Source organism: Podarcis filfolensis (assembly GCF_964270895.1).
Source record: "Podarcis filfolensis genome assembly, chromosome: 2".
NCBI classification, from domain to species: domain Eukaryota; kingdom Metazoa; phylum Chordata; class Lepidosauria; order Squamata; family Lacertidae; genus Podarcis; species Podarcis filfolensis.
In genome coordinates, this window is record NC_139605.1 from 91,840,475 (window position 1) to 91,855,118 (window position 14,644).

The window sequence follows — 14,644 nt, forward strand, 5'->3', positions numbered from 1 at the left end:
GAGCCAGGTCCACAGCCACTTCCAAAGTCAAGCTGTCGGGTGAAGCCCAGAGGGAGATGTCAGGGAGAGGGATTCCTGGTGCTAAAGGAAGCGTGAGTTTCCTCCCAGGGCCCTGCTCTGGAGCAAGGCGACGAAGGCCGCTTGCTGGAGATGCTGGAATTGTCTAGGACACCGCTGTGAGCAGGGGTGCATCAGCAGAGCAGTGCAAGCAGCATAGCCCAAAATATTAGGAAGCTCTCGCTCTTGCCTGGAGGGAGGGCTGCTTGGCTGAGAGCTGTGTAAGAGGCAAGGGCATTCCCTGGGCTCCGTTTGGCAGCTGCTGACTCTGCTGGCATCCTAGCAGGTTCATCCCTTGTGGTGAGCCAGGAGGTGTCAAGCCGTCTTGCTGTCATGCTTCCCTGCCGGCTCCTGGATTTGCGGCCTGGACTGAGACGATGGCCCTAGAGAGCCACAGCCCAAGATCCTTTAAAAAGTTATAAGCCATTAACACCCCCACACCCCCATGCTTTCTGTCCTCGTTACATTTCCTGCCAGCAACTCGCCCATCTCCCTGCAAATTACGTTGATTTGCTGAAACTGTTGTTTTCCACCCCTTGCTTGTCTGCACAATTAATTTAAAGTTTTTTTGACAGCCTCAGTGCACGGACATGACAAGATGCAGCGAGGTGAAAAGTTTCCGCTCGGTGACTCACTCACTCGCTGATTGTGTTCTCTGGTTCCTCCTCCTGAGAACTGTGGTCACCGCCGTGTCCTACAGTCCCAGCATCTGGAACGGCGGGACATTGGCAGATCTGCCCAAAAGGCAAATTCTACCTCACGGACCCTTTGTCTGTTTCAAAGCGGGAGGGAAAGGGTTGAACCACCCATGGATTGAGTGCTCAGTGACCAGGTTGGGACCAGTTTGGATCATTTAAGAACCCAACAGCAAAACCAGGGATTAATAATAATATAATAATATTTATTTATACCCTGCCCTCCCCGGCCAAGTCGTGGCTCAGGGCAGCTAACACCAAATATATAATACATTAAAAACACAATCAAATAGAAGAAGAAGCCTTTACCCCAGTATGCCTCCCCTTTATCACACACACAGCCAAACAAGACAATGACAAAAATCCACCAACAGCATACAAATCAATATGGCTGACCCGATCCAAAACACCCACCCACCCCACTCACACATGAAAACAAAGACCACCACAGCCAACCACAAATGAACAACGACACCCTAGGCCACACCCACAACCTGTCTCACCACCAAAGGAACACAAGTGAACAGCAGAGAACGTACACAAGCAATGCTGACACAAAACCCCACATATATTAAGGAAAATAGAAACATTGCCACCCGACCCCAGCCCCACTCATCTTCCCCCCTCTACCTCTTTCCCCCCTTTCTTCCTGATGTCTCAACAAATGAAACCGATTTGTAAAAAAAAATGTTACATGGGGGGGGGGAATACGAGAGAGAGACATTGCACATACCTTTTTAAATCAAAATCTTCAATAAAAATACATTAAAAAAACCAAAATCAAACAATTAGATTTAAAATACAATTCAAAATCACATTTAAAATCAAAATAAAATTAAGTGGGAACCCACAAACCATAACCGTAGGAGTAAGGAATTAAATGATCACCAGGCCCGGCCGCCTGTGCTGGTCCTATATGGGCCGATAGAAAGAACCATGGAGGCCACTTACATACAGGGTCCCATAGAAAGAAGGGGGTCAAATGTTGCCCAGAACAAAGGCCCGGTGGAACAGCTCTGTCTTGCAGGCCCTGCGGAAAGCTGTCAAATCCCTCAGGGCCCTGGTCTCTTGCGACAGAGCGTTCCACCAGACTGGGGTCAGGGCTAAAAAGGCTCTGGCCCTAGTCGAGGCCAGTCTAACCTCCTTGAGGCCCAGGACCTCCAAAGTATTATTGTTTGTGGACCATTTGTGGAGCCAGAAATAACAATATTTCTTCAAATGATGTGGGTTCTCTGTAGTCTCACCTCCATGGCATATGGCTATGGCAACCCACCAGTGGAGACATGGGCTTGGCTTGGGTTTCGGAGTTGGTCTCACAATCTGAGTTAATTCCTTACTGTCCCCAGTGTTCAAGAACACTGTTGAGCAGCCCACAAGGTCTCCACAAAGTGAAATGGCCCTAATGCGGGACTAATATGTTCCCACTTCTGTCTGTGAGGCTACTTGCAGGACATTGAGGGCTCAAGTTCCTGGACCTCAGCGATGAGCCTTTTCTTCCTCAAACCCATCTTCCCTCCCTCCACAAACTTGCATCATTTTTCTGCTGCTGCCACTAGATACATATGTAAAGGTTATGTTGCCCTAGAATCCCAACCTCCTCACTTGGGATGTCTTAAGTCCTCTTGGCCCTTTAGACACCCCCCTGGTCTTCTCCCCAGTATTCCCTGGCTAGAGATCAAGCAACTTAAGCCAGGCTGCTGCACCGCTTTCTCTTTTTTTCTGGTCAGTGTGACTTGAACTGGGGAATTACTGTCTAGCCAAAAGACCACAAAACCACACATATCATTTAAAACAAAGATGAGCTTTTGCTCAACACCCGGAAAAACACCAATAACCACATTCTATTAACAGTATCTGAGCAAAGGAGGAGAATTAAAATGTGAGAGAAACACTTCCAAAGAATGCCTTTGACCAGCTTTGTCTGATACACCAGCTGTGGATCTGGATTGGGATAGCCTGGCCACTGTGGTCCATGCACTGTTAACCTTGAGGCAAAATCACTGCAGTGGGTCTGATCTGGGGTGGACCTTGGGCCTGGGGCAGAAGCTCCAGCTAGTGCCGTATGCAGTGCCTCAGCTGCTGAAGGAGGCAGTCGGCTGATGCCATGTCACACCCCTCCTAAAACATCTGCACTGGCTGTCCATAACGCATCTGGGGCAGGTTCAAGGCTCCTGTGTTAATTTTAACATGCAAAGTCCTGACCAACTTTGGTCTGGGATCTGAGCTATTATATCCCAGCTTGATCACTGAGATCATCCAGAGGAGCGCTGTTACAGAGCCTTGACTGGTTTCAACCAGAAGTTGGGCATTTGGTGTTGCCAGCCCCAGACTGTGCAAATACTCTTCCAGCAGACATTTGGCAAGCTTCTTCACTGCTAATTTTCAGGTCTCTTGAAGACCTTTTTATGCCAACAAGCCTATTCAATTGTTTAAAATTTTGTGAGACGAGCCAGCCCTTTTAATGGTTATTTACACAGAATCGTAGAATTGTAGAGTTGGAAGGGGCCAAGAGGATCATCTAGTCCAGGCCTGTCCAATCGGTCAATCGTGATCTACCAGCCGATCGTGGGCTGTCCCTGGTCGATCCTGGTTGATCGCGTTGCGATCTCCTGCGATTGACCGAAAACAAAAAATAAAGCTCTCCCCCTAAAAAAAGCTCAGCAACTCTGGTCAATCCAATGGGTAGATCATTGCATCATTGCCAGATTATTTATAGTGGGAATAGATCTAGTTCAACCCCCTGCAATGCAGGAATCTTTCACCCAACGTGGGGCTCGAACCCACAACCTTGGGATTAAAAGTCTCATGCTGTACCGACTGAGCTATCCAGCCTCCATTACTGTTCAATGGGATTTTTTGTTTCGTTGTCCTTGTCGTGAGTCACTGACCTGATCTAGCAGGGTTTTTCTTCGGTTCTTCTTATTTCCCCACCTACAATCGGAAGTGACGCAGGTGAGAATTCTACCCTCTCTATTTCTGGAATGTCATTATGCAAGTCATTCCATTGATTCATCATCTAGCTCATTATTGTTGACACTGACCAGCAGCAGCTCTCCAGGGTTTCCGGTCTTCCCCGGTTTTACCTGAAGACACCAGGGATCGAACCTTTTGCCTGCGAAGCACATGCTCTACCACTGAGCTGGAGCCCTTCCACACAATAGTCAGCAAATCCTGAAAACTGGATCTGATGGAAGTCCTCCCTATCCAGTCGCGTCATCTGAGGCACTGATTTGGCCTTTCTGGTTGGTTGCAGTAAATGAAGCTTTGTGTCTAATTTGCCAATTAATATTCCATGGAAAAGCCAACACCGTCTGATCAGCAGCTGGTTCTGGGAATCTTGGCTTTTTATCTTGGTCGTATTGATGTTACATCAATGGGCAATGGGGACTTTGAAATCTGTTTGTGATGTTGGAGCCACAGGGGAGAACTAAACAAAGCGAGAGAGAGGGAGACAGAACACAATAAGCAAGGAAGACAAGCAGGGTAAATATCGCAGAGAACATACGTGCAGCAATGGAAATTTTCAGACACTGTGTTTAGCTCATTATGTCGGCCATCATCACTGCAAAGTGAATGAGCAGTCCCAAAAGTATTGCTCCTGTACTGATACCACATTGCAGTAAAATATCTGTGGGTTTACCTTATTTCCTTACACTACATGACAGCCACCAGTGGCATGAGCATGTGTGTAGGCTTCATGCCACAGTTCCTATTTCTAGCCATCAAATAATCGCAGAAAAGAGATCCCATTTGCCAGCGCATTGAGTTGTTCTTGCTCTCTTCTCTCTGGCCCCTGGAATGGCTACAGTGCATTTTGCAGAATTACCATACCTGCAGTTATGGGTATGTATATCCCCACTGCCCTTGCACACAAACTTCCCATTTCATTGTGTGCGTATTGGTAACATCCCGCTCAGACACAGACCTGCAAAGCCTAGACCTGCGCCTAGAAATGCAGCACAAAAGGAAGCGGGGCTAAGTCCCAAGATGTTAGAATTCCTGCTCCGTGATTGCAGTCATGGGATTGCTGTCTTTCACATGACGGTGTATGTTTTGACTCCACAGAGTGGGAAGTGACGGAGACAGGATGTTTGTGTTACTGTGTTCCGTGAAGTGGGACTATTGTCCTTTGTTTTTCTCTTTGCTCTCTGATGCTAGAGAGAGAGGGAGCCATGTTGCAGTGCTCCGTGTGTGTTTATATGTTAATAAAGTAATTAGCCAAAATGCTGAGTTGCTGAGGTCTGTTACGCAAGCTGCAAAGACTCTGTGGATCCCTAAGTGTGCCGATGTCTGTTGGCATCGGTCACTGTGATGTTCGGGCTGAAGAAAGCTTTTGAAGCTCCTGAACCATCAACCAGGAGGAAGAGAACATGCCAGTCAGGCATGCGTCTCTGCCAGGATCCTACTCAAGTGTAGGACGAGCTCCTCACATGGGAAACGTGTGCCTTCTTGTGGAGATCCCCCCTAGATCTGTTTCCTACAGATCTCCCTGGCGCTTGAGCTTCCTGTTTGGTATTGCAAAGCCTTTGTCCAGGAGACCACTGCGGTTTGTGGGTACCCTGTGCTGCCTCAATTCCCCCTACACAGAGTCAGCAAGTTGCTTGCTCCGCACAAGGGTATATGCATCTTCTGCTCTCCAAAGGAGGTGAGAAAATGCACCCAGGCAAAATAAGCTGCCTGCAGAAGGAAGCCCATGGCTTAATGAGCTCCTTTCTCTCTGCCTTCTCTTTCCCAGAGTAGCTGTCACTACCAGGCGCGGGGAATAAAGAGACTCAAGGTGCCTCCAGAGGACTGGTGATGAGGGAGGAGGAAGTCGGGAGGTAAAAGAAAGCCAAGCAGATTTCTTTGTTGACTTTTCCATCCCACTTTGTGCTCCCATACTGATCACAGGTCTCTGGCGTGAAGGCCTGCTTTTGCGTCTCTCATTTTCCTGCCATACTGTCAGTCTTTTCTTCTCCCTGGGATGGCTCTGGAGGTGCCGAGCCTTTTTCCCAGCAAGGGAAGGCTGTGCTGTGAAGTTGTCGCTGTGCTTCCGCTGCCAGATCTCTTATTACAGAGCCATTGCCGAAAACAAAGGACATTATGTGTGTGGTGTGTGTGTGTGCTTGTACAAATCATTTGGTTTATTCTCAGTCATTTTACAGCCACTACAGCATCAGACCCGCCTAAACCAGAATGTTATTTTGCATATTTCCACGATGCATTGTGGGAGAGAGAGCTAAAACGCTTCCAAAACTACCTTGCGCTGCTGTTTGTGCTGTTCATTGGTGCATCGTCTGACTTCTGATGCTTTAATTAGTGCTTTTAATGGGCTTTCGTGGCTTAGAACCGTAATGCTAAACAAGCCCTTCTCTCAAATCGCGAAAGAGAGGATAAACACTCGATTAGCCCTGTTGTAAACAGCAACCAGAGACACTTTTATTGGCAGTGGAAGGGAATTCAGCCTCGTTTCTCACACTGTGTATCTAACTAAGAGTCATAGGAAGGAAGACCCAAATGGGAATAAAGTAATTTACAATGGCGGTAGGCAACCCACATTTAATATGTGGATATTTCCTCTGTACTGTGTAACATGCCACAGTTACAAAATAGACCTAGAATGGTCCTTTATAGGTACACCTGGGGCAGAGTTTGTGATAAGTTATGGGGCAGGGTAGTTCACTGGAAAGTCCTTGCACAGAAGCTAGTTACCTCTGAATACCACCCGTTTGGGATAAACAACAAGGGAAGACTGTTCCGCCCCCGCCAGTGCCTCTATTTGTGATATTTCCAGAAGGATCCAGCTGGCTGCTGGCGGAAACAGAATGTTGAACTAGATGGACTCTTGGTCTTATCAAGCAAGGCGGAACTTCTGTTCTGATGCCATTTGTGTGGTGGGCGAGTGGATGAGTACATGAAAAATAATTATATATATGAATGAGAATCCTTAGCCACCCACAACTTAAGTTAATGTCTTGCACAGGTTTTGCACCTTGTTCTTGGCAAAAAGGACACCATAGGTGGGATCTGAAATACACTCATAGAATTGTAGAGTTGGAAGGGACCCCAAGGGTCATCTAGTCCAACCCCCTGCAATGTAGGAATCCAACATGGGACTCAAACCCACAACCCAGCAAAGAGGTAGCACAATTGGTAGAGCATGAGACTCTTCACCTCAGGGTCGCAGGTTTGAGCGTCACATTGGGCAGAAGATTCTTGCATTGCAGGGGGTTGAACTAGATGTCCCTTGTGGTCCCTTTCAACTCTACAATTCTATGATTAAGTCTCATGCTCTACTGACTGAGCTAGAAATCATCATCATCATGATCATCAGCTTTGCCCTCCTCTGTCCACTTTGTCCTCTTTGCTTTTCTCTTCCCTTTTCCGCCCAACTCCTTAGACCAGAAACTGTATGGGACAAACTTCTAAAGGCAAACATGGGAATGAACTGCAGCGTCGAGGATGCAACACTTTTTTATATATGTAGAAGGCAAATCCTTTCTTACTCCTCCGCTCCAAATCAACATACTAAGTTAATCAATCCAAGGTTAAGAGATGCGTACAGGGTCCCTTCGATTTCTTTCAGGGTTTCCCCACTACATTTTTTAAAAAAACAATACACTTAATTTCACATACACGCTCATGGGGGTCTAAACTGGAAGTGACTGACAAGGTACAAGACCCTTGGGTCTTAATGGAGAGTTCAGTGAAGATGTTGACCCCATGTGTGCCACCCGTGAAGATGGCAAATTCTGTGCCAGGGATCATTAGGAAAGGAATTGAGAATGAAACTACTAATATCGTAATGCTCTTATAGAAATCTATGGTGCAACTGCATTTGGAACACAGGTGTGCAGTTCTGGAAAAATTCCTGAAAATGGTCCATCTATTCCAGCATCATTTTCTCACAGTGGCCAACCAGACACCTGTGGCAAACTCGTGAGCAGGACAGTATCCATCTCATGCTCTGTTAATTTGTCTACTCCTCTTTCAAAGCCATCCAAATTGGTGGCCATCACTGCCTCTTGTGGCAGGGAGTTCCACAGTTTATGCACTGCATTTTAAATAAAGGAATGTTATCCCAAACACATATGTCTGTGACATATTTTTATTATTAAAATAGATACACCACCCGCCCACCAAAAGTCAGTTTTGCTTATTTGAAAATAGTTGCTTACTTTGTCTTCTAATTCTTCAAACACAAATGGTCATGCATTATTACCAAGCTCTTATTTAATATTCTGTGACTGGCTCGAGGAACTGTACTGCCAAAGAGCCAACCTTAACCTCAGTCATTCCTGAGTAATTGTGTTTTAGCTCAGCTTCTTGTTTTCTTTTCATTCCCCAGTGATCAGTTCTTTCTTTACTGTAGTTTAAATGAATAGTCTTAATTGTGTCCATCACTGAGCATCAACACAATGAAAAATAACAATTTGCAGGGAAAACACTTTCTAGTCTCAGTGGTGCTCTCTTCCTTGGTGGTTTTAATGGTAATCTTCATATTCATCCTCATTGTCATACTCTTCATCTTCCTCCTCCTTTTTCAAAGGATTTCTGGAAATCATCTGAACTATTCCAGGACAAGATTTGGATGAAGCAGTCCTCTGGAGGGGAGACTCTGAGTTTGCACGGACAATATCCAAACGAGACTGATGTTCTGTTTGATAAAGCGAACTCCGAAACATCTCTAGGTCTTCATTCTCATCAATATTTTGTATAGTTTGGTTGGCAGCAGTGTAAATTTCTAAGGCTTTCCAGCTCAGCTTCTTGTTTTAATAGGAAGCTTCTCAAAGTCTACGAGGGTTGCATAACCTCTTCTTATTCTCTCTCTCTCTGTGTCTCTCCATTCTGGTAATCTATTGCAACCAGAATCTGAGTCTGAGGCGGGGAGATCAGCACCTTAGTTTGTGAGACTTGGCTTGCTTCCTCCTAGTTTATACAAACCCTGGAGAGCTGTAGCTACTGTGTGTTGACAATACTAAGCTGGATGAGCCATGAATCTGATCCACTAACTTCCTATACTGTATTCCTATTTGGGGAGGGAGCATGGCTCCTAGCTGCCTGCCCTAGTGTGTATCCTGCAGCCTTAGTGATCTTGAGCGAGAGCACCTGATTTTGCTGCAAAAGGTCACAAATTCAATCCCCGGCATCTCCAGTTAAAACAATGGCAGGTTGCAGGTGACAGGAAAGGCTCCTTTTCTGCCTGAGACCCTGAAGAGGTTCTGCCACAGAGTAGCTGATGCGGCGATCACACAGGGTCCTCGGACGTTTCACCATCTATTGATCCCTGTGCCACCACTTGATTTCTCACTGCCACCACCCAGGCCCTACCTGGTACAATACTGAGTCCAGTCAGGTTTAAATTGGAACATAAACTTCTGTTTATTTATTGCAGTTTAACAAGCGTGTGGTTTCATAAACGGTATCAGTCAATTACAATCATAGGGTGCCTATCCAGACCTATAACTTCCGCTAACTGCTCTCACTCACTAAACCACCTCTCAGATATTTACCGTATTTTTTGCCCTATAGGACGCACCGTCCCATAAGGCGCACCTAGTTTTTTGGGGGGGAAATAAAGGGAAAAAAATTATTTCCCCCCCAGGCGCGGGGCTGGGGCGGGGGAGGCCCGAGCTTCCCCCGACCCCAGCCCCCAAACAGGCAGCTCTCTGCAAGCCGTGGGAGCCCAGCGCTGGCTCCCGCTGCTTGCGGAGAGGTCCGCGAAGCCTGGACGCGCTGATCTCAGCGCACGCAGGCTTCGGCATGCAGGCAACTCTCCGCAAGCACTGGGAGTGCTCCCGCTGCTTGAGGAGAGGTCCACGAAGCCTGGACGTGCTGAGCTCAGCGCGCGCAGGCTTCGGCATGCAGGCAACTCTCCGCAAGCAGCGGGAGCGCTCCCGCTGCTTGCGGAGAGGTCCGCGAAGCCTGGAGAAGGAGAGGGGTCGGTGCGCACCGATCCCTCTCGCTCTCCAGGCTTCAGCGAAAGCCTGCATTCGCCCCATAGGACGCACACACATTTCCCCTTCATTTTTGGAGGGGAAAAAGTGCGTCCTATAGGGCGAAAAATACGGTACTTGTCTTCCTAGCTCCTAACTGTTCCTGACTCAGCTTATTTTGCTACACTAACTCAACCTACCCACAAACTCTATCCCAATTCACTCCCACTCCAACCACCACCCAACTCCCAGCGAACTCCCCCTTCTCCCCTCCTAGAGCTGGTTTTATAGTCCCTCTGACTCCACCCCCTGGGTTCTGATTGGGTAACTTGTTTAACTATTTCACCTCCAGCACTCTCATATGTTAACGTCACAGAGGGGAGGTTGTAGCTCCATGGCAGAGTATCTGCTTTGCGTGCAGAAGATCCCAGGGTCAATCTCTCGCATCTCTAGGTCAGGTGGGGAATTCCTGGAGAACTCCTGCCAACCAGTGTAGATACAGAACAAGATGATCTAGCAGCTTGCCTGTGAACAAGGCAAGGTTCACTTCCTGCCCAACTTGGTGATGTTGAGAAGTTATTCAAAACGTCTGTTTGCAACCCACTGCACACCTGAGTTCTTCCTTATCTCTTCTGGGTTTATGATTGAAATTGGGCACACGCAGCGGAACTAATACCCCCAACTATCTCTTTTGGACTAGGAAATGAAATTGCTTTGGCGGCGTTCCTGCCCTTCTCAAGGAATCGCCATCTGATTACATGGCAGTGATTAAACGCTCCCTGAAAGCAGGTGCCGGCTGTGACTCGCTTTCCGTGGGAATTTGTCCCAGAGCCCACAACAAGGGAAGGGGAAAAAACAAAACAAAACCATGTGTTTTCAGTGTCTGATTGCAGCTACACAACACGGCTCAAAAGCGGAAGAGCAGGCGCATTTCTAGGCAAGCTCTAGGGGGAAACGGCAGTGAATAATTTTGGCACATAAGTCTGACGTGCGCAGCCAAGAGGAAACAAAACACTAAGATGATCGTGTCAAATAATTGATGAAAAATTCCATTTCTTCACTTTTATCTTTGCTGCTTCCATTTGATCCATGACAGCACTGCTCAGAATGCACCATTGACAGGCAAGAGTAAATCACAAGAGTGGAGTGATGAACAGAACAACCCGACACTCTTTCTCAGTCTACCGGACTGGGGTGGGTGCACTGCATTAGGCAGAGGCATCCCTCTGCCCGGCTCTCCCAGCTATGCCAGCTGCCCAATACATGGCCAGGTAGGATCCCCACTCTAGGACAGGCGTGGGGAATTTTTATCAACCCAAGCATGTCACTAGTGGTAAAGTAAAGGTAAAGGGGCCCCTGATCATTTGGTCCAGTCGTGACCGACTCTGGGGTTGTGGTGCTCATCTCGCTTTATTGGCCGAGGGAGCCGGCGTACAGCTTCCAGGTCATGTGGCCAGCATGGCTAAGCCACTTCTGGCGAACCAGAGCAGTGCACGGAAACGTCATTTACCTTCCTGCCGGAGCGGTACCTATTTATCTACTTTCACTTTGACGTGCTTTTGAACTGCTAGATTGGCAGGAGCAGGGACCGAGCAACGGGAGCTCACCCCATTGCGGGGATTCGAACCACCGACCTTCCGATCGGCAAGCCCTAGGCTCTCTGTGGTTTAACCCACAGCGCCACCCGCGTCCCATCACTGGTGGTAGGCAAGGGAAAAATAGATAGAGCAATGGATGTGACTCCAACCTTTGTACAGTGGACTACATTTCAGCCACACAGAAATCAAAGGTTTCAACTAACACCCCACCCCCGATCTCTCTGTTCAAGCAAGCAAGAAGCACAGAGTACAAACATGCTATCCAGCACTCGAGAGAGGAGTAAGGCCTGTGGATGGGGTGTGGGCTGGGCAGAGTCCCAAGAACTGGATACAGAGGCACGGAGGGGTGCATTTGGCCCCTAGGCCTGAGGTGTATATTTTCAGTGCGAGCGGAATCCCTGTTGGAGGAGCACACTTGACCTTGGCTGATCGCCAAAGAATGGATGCTTTTGAATTATGGTGCTGGCGGAGACTCTTGAGAGTCCCATGGACTGCAAGATCAAACCTATCCATTCTGAAGGAAATCAGTCCTGAGTGCTCACTGGAAGGACAGATCCTGAAGTTGAGGCTCTACTACTTTGGCCACCTCATGAGAAGAGAAGACTCCCTGGAAAAGACCCTGATGTTGGGAAAGATGGAGGGCACAAGGAGAAGGGGAGACAGAGGACGAGAAGATTGGACAGTGTTCTCGAAGCTACCAGCATGAGTTTGACCAAACTGCGGGAGGCAGTGGAAGACAGGAGTGCCTGGCATGCTCTGGTCCATGGGGTCATGAAGAGTCGGACACAACTAAACACCAACAACAGAGTTTGGAAAATAAGAAAGCTGTGTTTACTGCAGGAAATCAGTGTTGTTTAGGGAAGATCCCTCATTCTAGCTGACTGAGGTGGAGCTGTAAAGATGTGAGATAGCCAGTCTCATATAACCAACATAAAGGTAAAGGTAAAGGGACCCCTGACTGTTACGTCCAGTTGTGGCTGACTCTGGGGTTGTGGCGCTCATCTCGCTTTCCTGGCTGAGGGAGCTGGCGTACAGCTTCCGGGTCATGTGGCCAGCAGGACTAAGCCGCTTCTGGAGAACCAGAGCAGCGCACGGAAATGCCGTTTACCTTCCCACAGGAGCAGTGCCTATTATCTACTTGCACTTTGACGTGCTTTGGAACTGCTAGGTTGGCAGGAGCAGGGACCAAGCAATGGGAGCTCACCCTGTCACGGGGATACAAACCACCAACCTTCTGATCGGCAAGCCCAAGAGGCTCAGTGGTTTAGACCACAGCGCTACCCGAGTCCTATAACCAACATACTTAAGTCTAATTAATGCATGAAGGGGTTAATACCAGAGAGTAAGCTGTCCTGCCAGGCTTAGCTAAGTCCACTTCCCCCCACCTAGGGAGGAGCTAGTTAGCAAGCGTTTGTTCTCCCCCAGTTTACATGTGACCTTCATTGTGTGAAGAGCTCTGAGCTGCTTATTCCAGCCACGTAGCTTTAACAAGCATCTCTTGAGTTCCTCTACCAGTACTTTAGGAACTTTAACCACTTCATAATTAAGTTAAGTTTTACGGCCTGTGCAACTTTCCTGAAGCACATGAATCTGGCCATTGAAGAGTTTGTAAGTAAACCATTTTTAACTTACAAAACATGGTCTTTTTCCTATGCTGGGGGAAGAGGGAAACTTTGGAAAGATACCTTTTAAGGGCACATTTTGGAACTCACTTAGAAGGGCACGTTTTAAAGGTTTTACAGCTTATATTTCCATGCTTTACTTTGCTGCACATTTTATGATTTTAAATATCTGCTGGGGTTCTCTCACCAAAGAGCAATTGTCCCAAACTTGGATCTTGGCATCCATGAATTTTACATTTCTATATTTTGCTTTACACCAACAAAAGAGTCCTACTAGCTCTTTCATCTTAGCATGAGAGCGGCATGGAGAAGAAGTGAGGTCAAGTTATCAACCCTAAATGTACCAGTCTGACACTGAAGGAAGATCAATAGGTCAGCACAAAGAGTGCAGTCTAGGAAGCTTGGAGGTTCCACTCTATGTACCCTTTTCATGCAGGTATATCAACTACCAGTGCAAGCCAAGTTTCACTCTGACACTTCCAACTGCAGCACCATAGAAGAGAATGGAAGCTGTGAAAAGAGAATCAGCAGTGCCTTTGGCAATTTAGAGATGATGGAGGATAGCTGGCTACCTGCCTGGCGGGGGGGGGGGGGGCAGACCTGGTGAGCTGATTTTGCAGATGGAGGAATGGATTCATGTTGCTGAGTTACATTCTAGTTGCACCAGGCTAGTTTCTCAGGGCACAATCGGGGAGGGTGGCTGTGTGGCTGGGGTAGGGAGAAAGAAGGAGATGGTAGGATACGTTGGTGTGGGAAAGTCAAAACAATTCCAAGATGCAACGTTTATTCTATGCACACTATTTAAATGGACTCCCCTCGGTTTCTTTCAGAAGCCTGCATGGCAAGGTTAAATAACTCACACTCAGTCATAAGATGAGGTCAAGTCCTGTCAGTAATTCTGTTCATTGTGGATATTATACCCAGTGCCATCCCTAGAGTGTAATTAGAGCCTTTAAGCTGCTGGGTTTTCCAGCACTTTGAATCATACATTTAAATGTGCTGAAGTGCATTCCCTGGAACAAGTATTATAGCTAAGAAGGACAGTGCGCTTGTTCGCAGGATGCCGGAATGGTGATGAGGTCATGCTCACCCTGGCCTGTTCAGGAGACTGCAGTGGAACAAAACTAGTCATGTGATAGCAAGGTAACACAGGGAGGCACCTGCAGAGGCGTCAGAGTCAGATAGGAGCCTCATAGCCTCTGGAACACTTGAAACACCTCCGCAAAGGGCCGTGTGTACTTTGCAGAAAGAAAATTAAAATTCTGCACCTGAGCCACCACATTCTGCGCCGCAAAGGGACATTAGGTGACCTGCCTAAGTCATGTGAATGTAAACACATTCTTTTATGCTATTGTTGTTGTTGTTGTTGTTGTTGTTGTTGTTGTTGTTGTTTACTGCCTTTCATCACAAGATCTCAGGGTGGATCACAGGATAAAAAATACTCTCCCCCCATCTTTTTAAAGCTGAGAGTCTAAAGAAGCTGTTTTCTGCGACTATTTTCATATTCTGGCAGTGGGCGCGGGGGGAGCCTCTTTGTTGTGTGCCCCTGTGGAATATACACTTAATTATCATCAGAAACATGTTTCAGACTATTTAATGTTATTAGAAGGAAGAGGCCTGGTCCAGCATTGACTGGAGTGAGCAGCAACATTTATACAGGTACTCAAATGCATTAGAAGGAACAGTTTGCAAAAGCAGCAGCAGCAGCAGCAGCAGCAGCAGGCTTTCTCTAACACATTTGGAGGAAACTCTCTCTG

At 47.4% G+C, this 14,644-nt stretch overlaps 1 long non-coding RNA gene across 2 annotated transcripts in view; it reads right to left on the minus strand.

The window, feature by feature from the left end:
- Window positions 1–14,644, minus strand: part of LOC310755461 — a 38,437-nt gene that overhangs the window by 5,469 nt on the left and 18,324 nt on the right. Inside the window, exon 4 of one of the 2 annotated variants that reach the window (XR_014544361.1) lies at window positions 3,647–4,179. The exons of the other annotated variant lie outside the window; for it this stretch is intronic. This is a non-coding gene — a long non-coding RNA (uncharacterized lncRNA). Of the gene's footprint in view, window positions 1–3,646; window positions 4,180–14,644 lie in introns of those variants that run through there. 2 annotated transcript variants of the gene reach the window in all.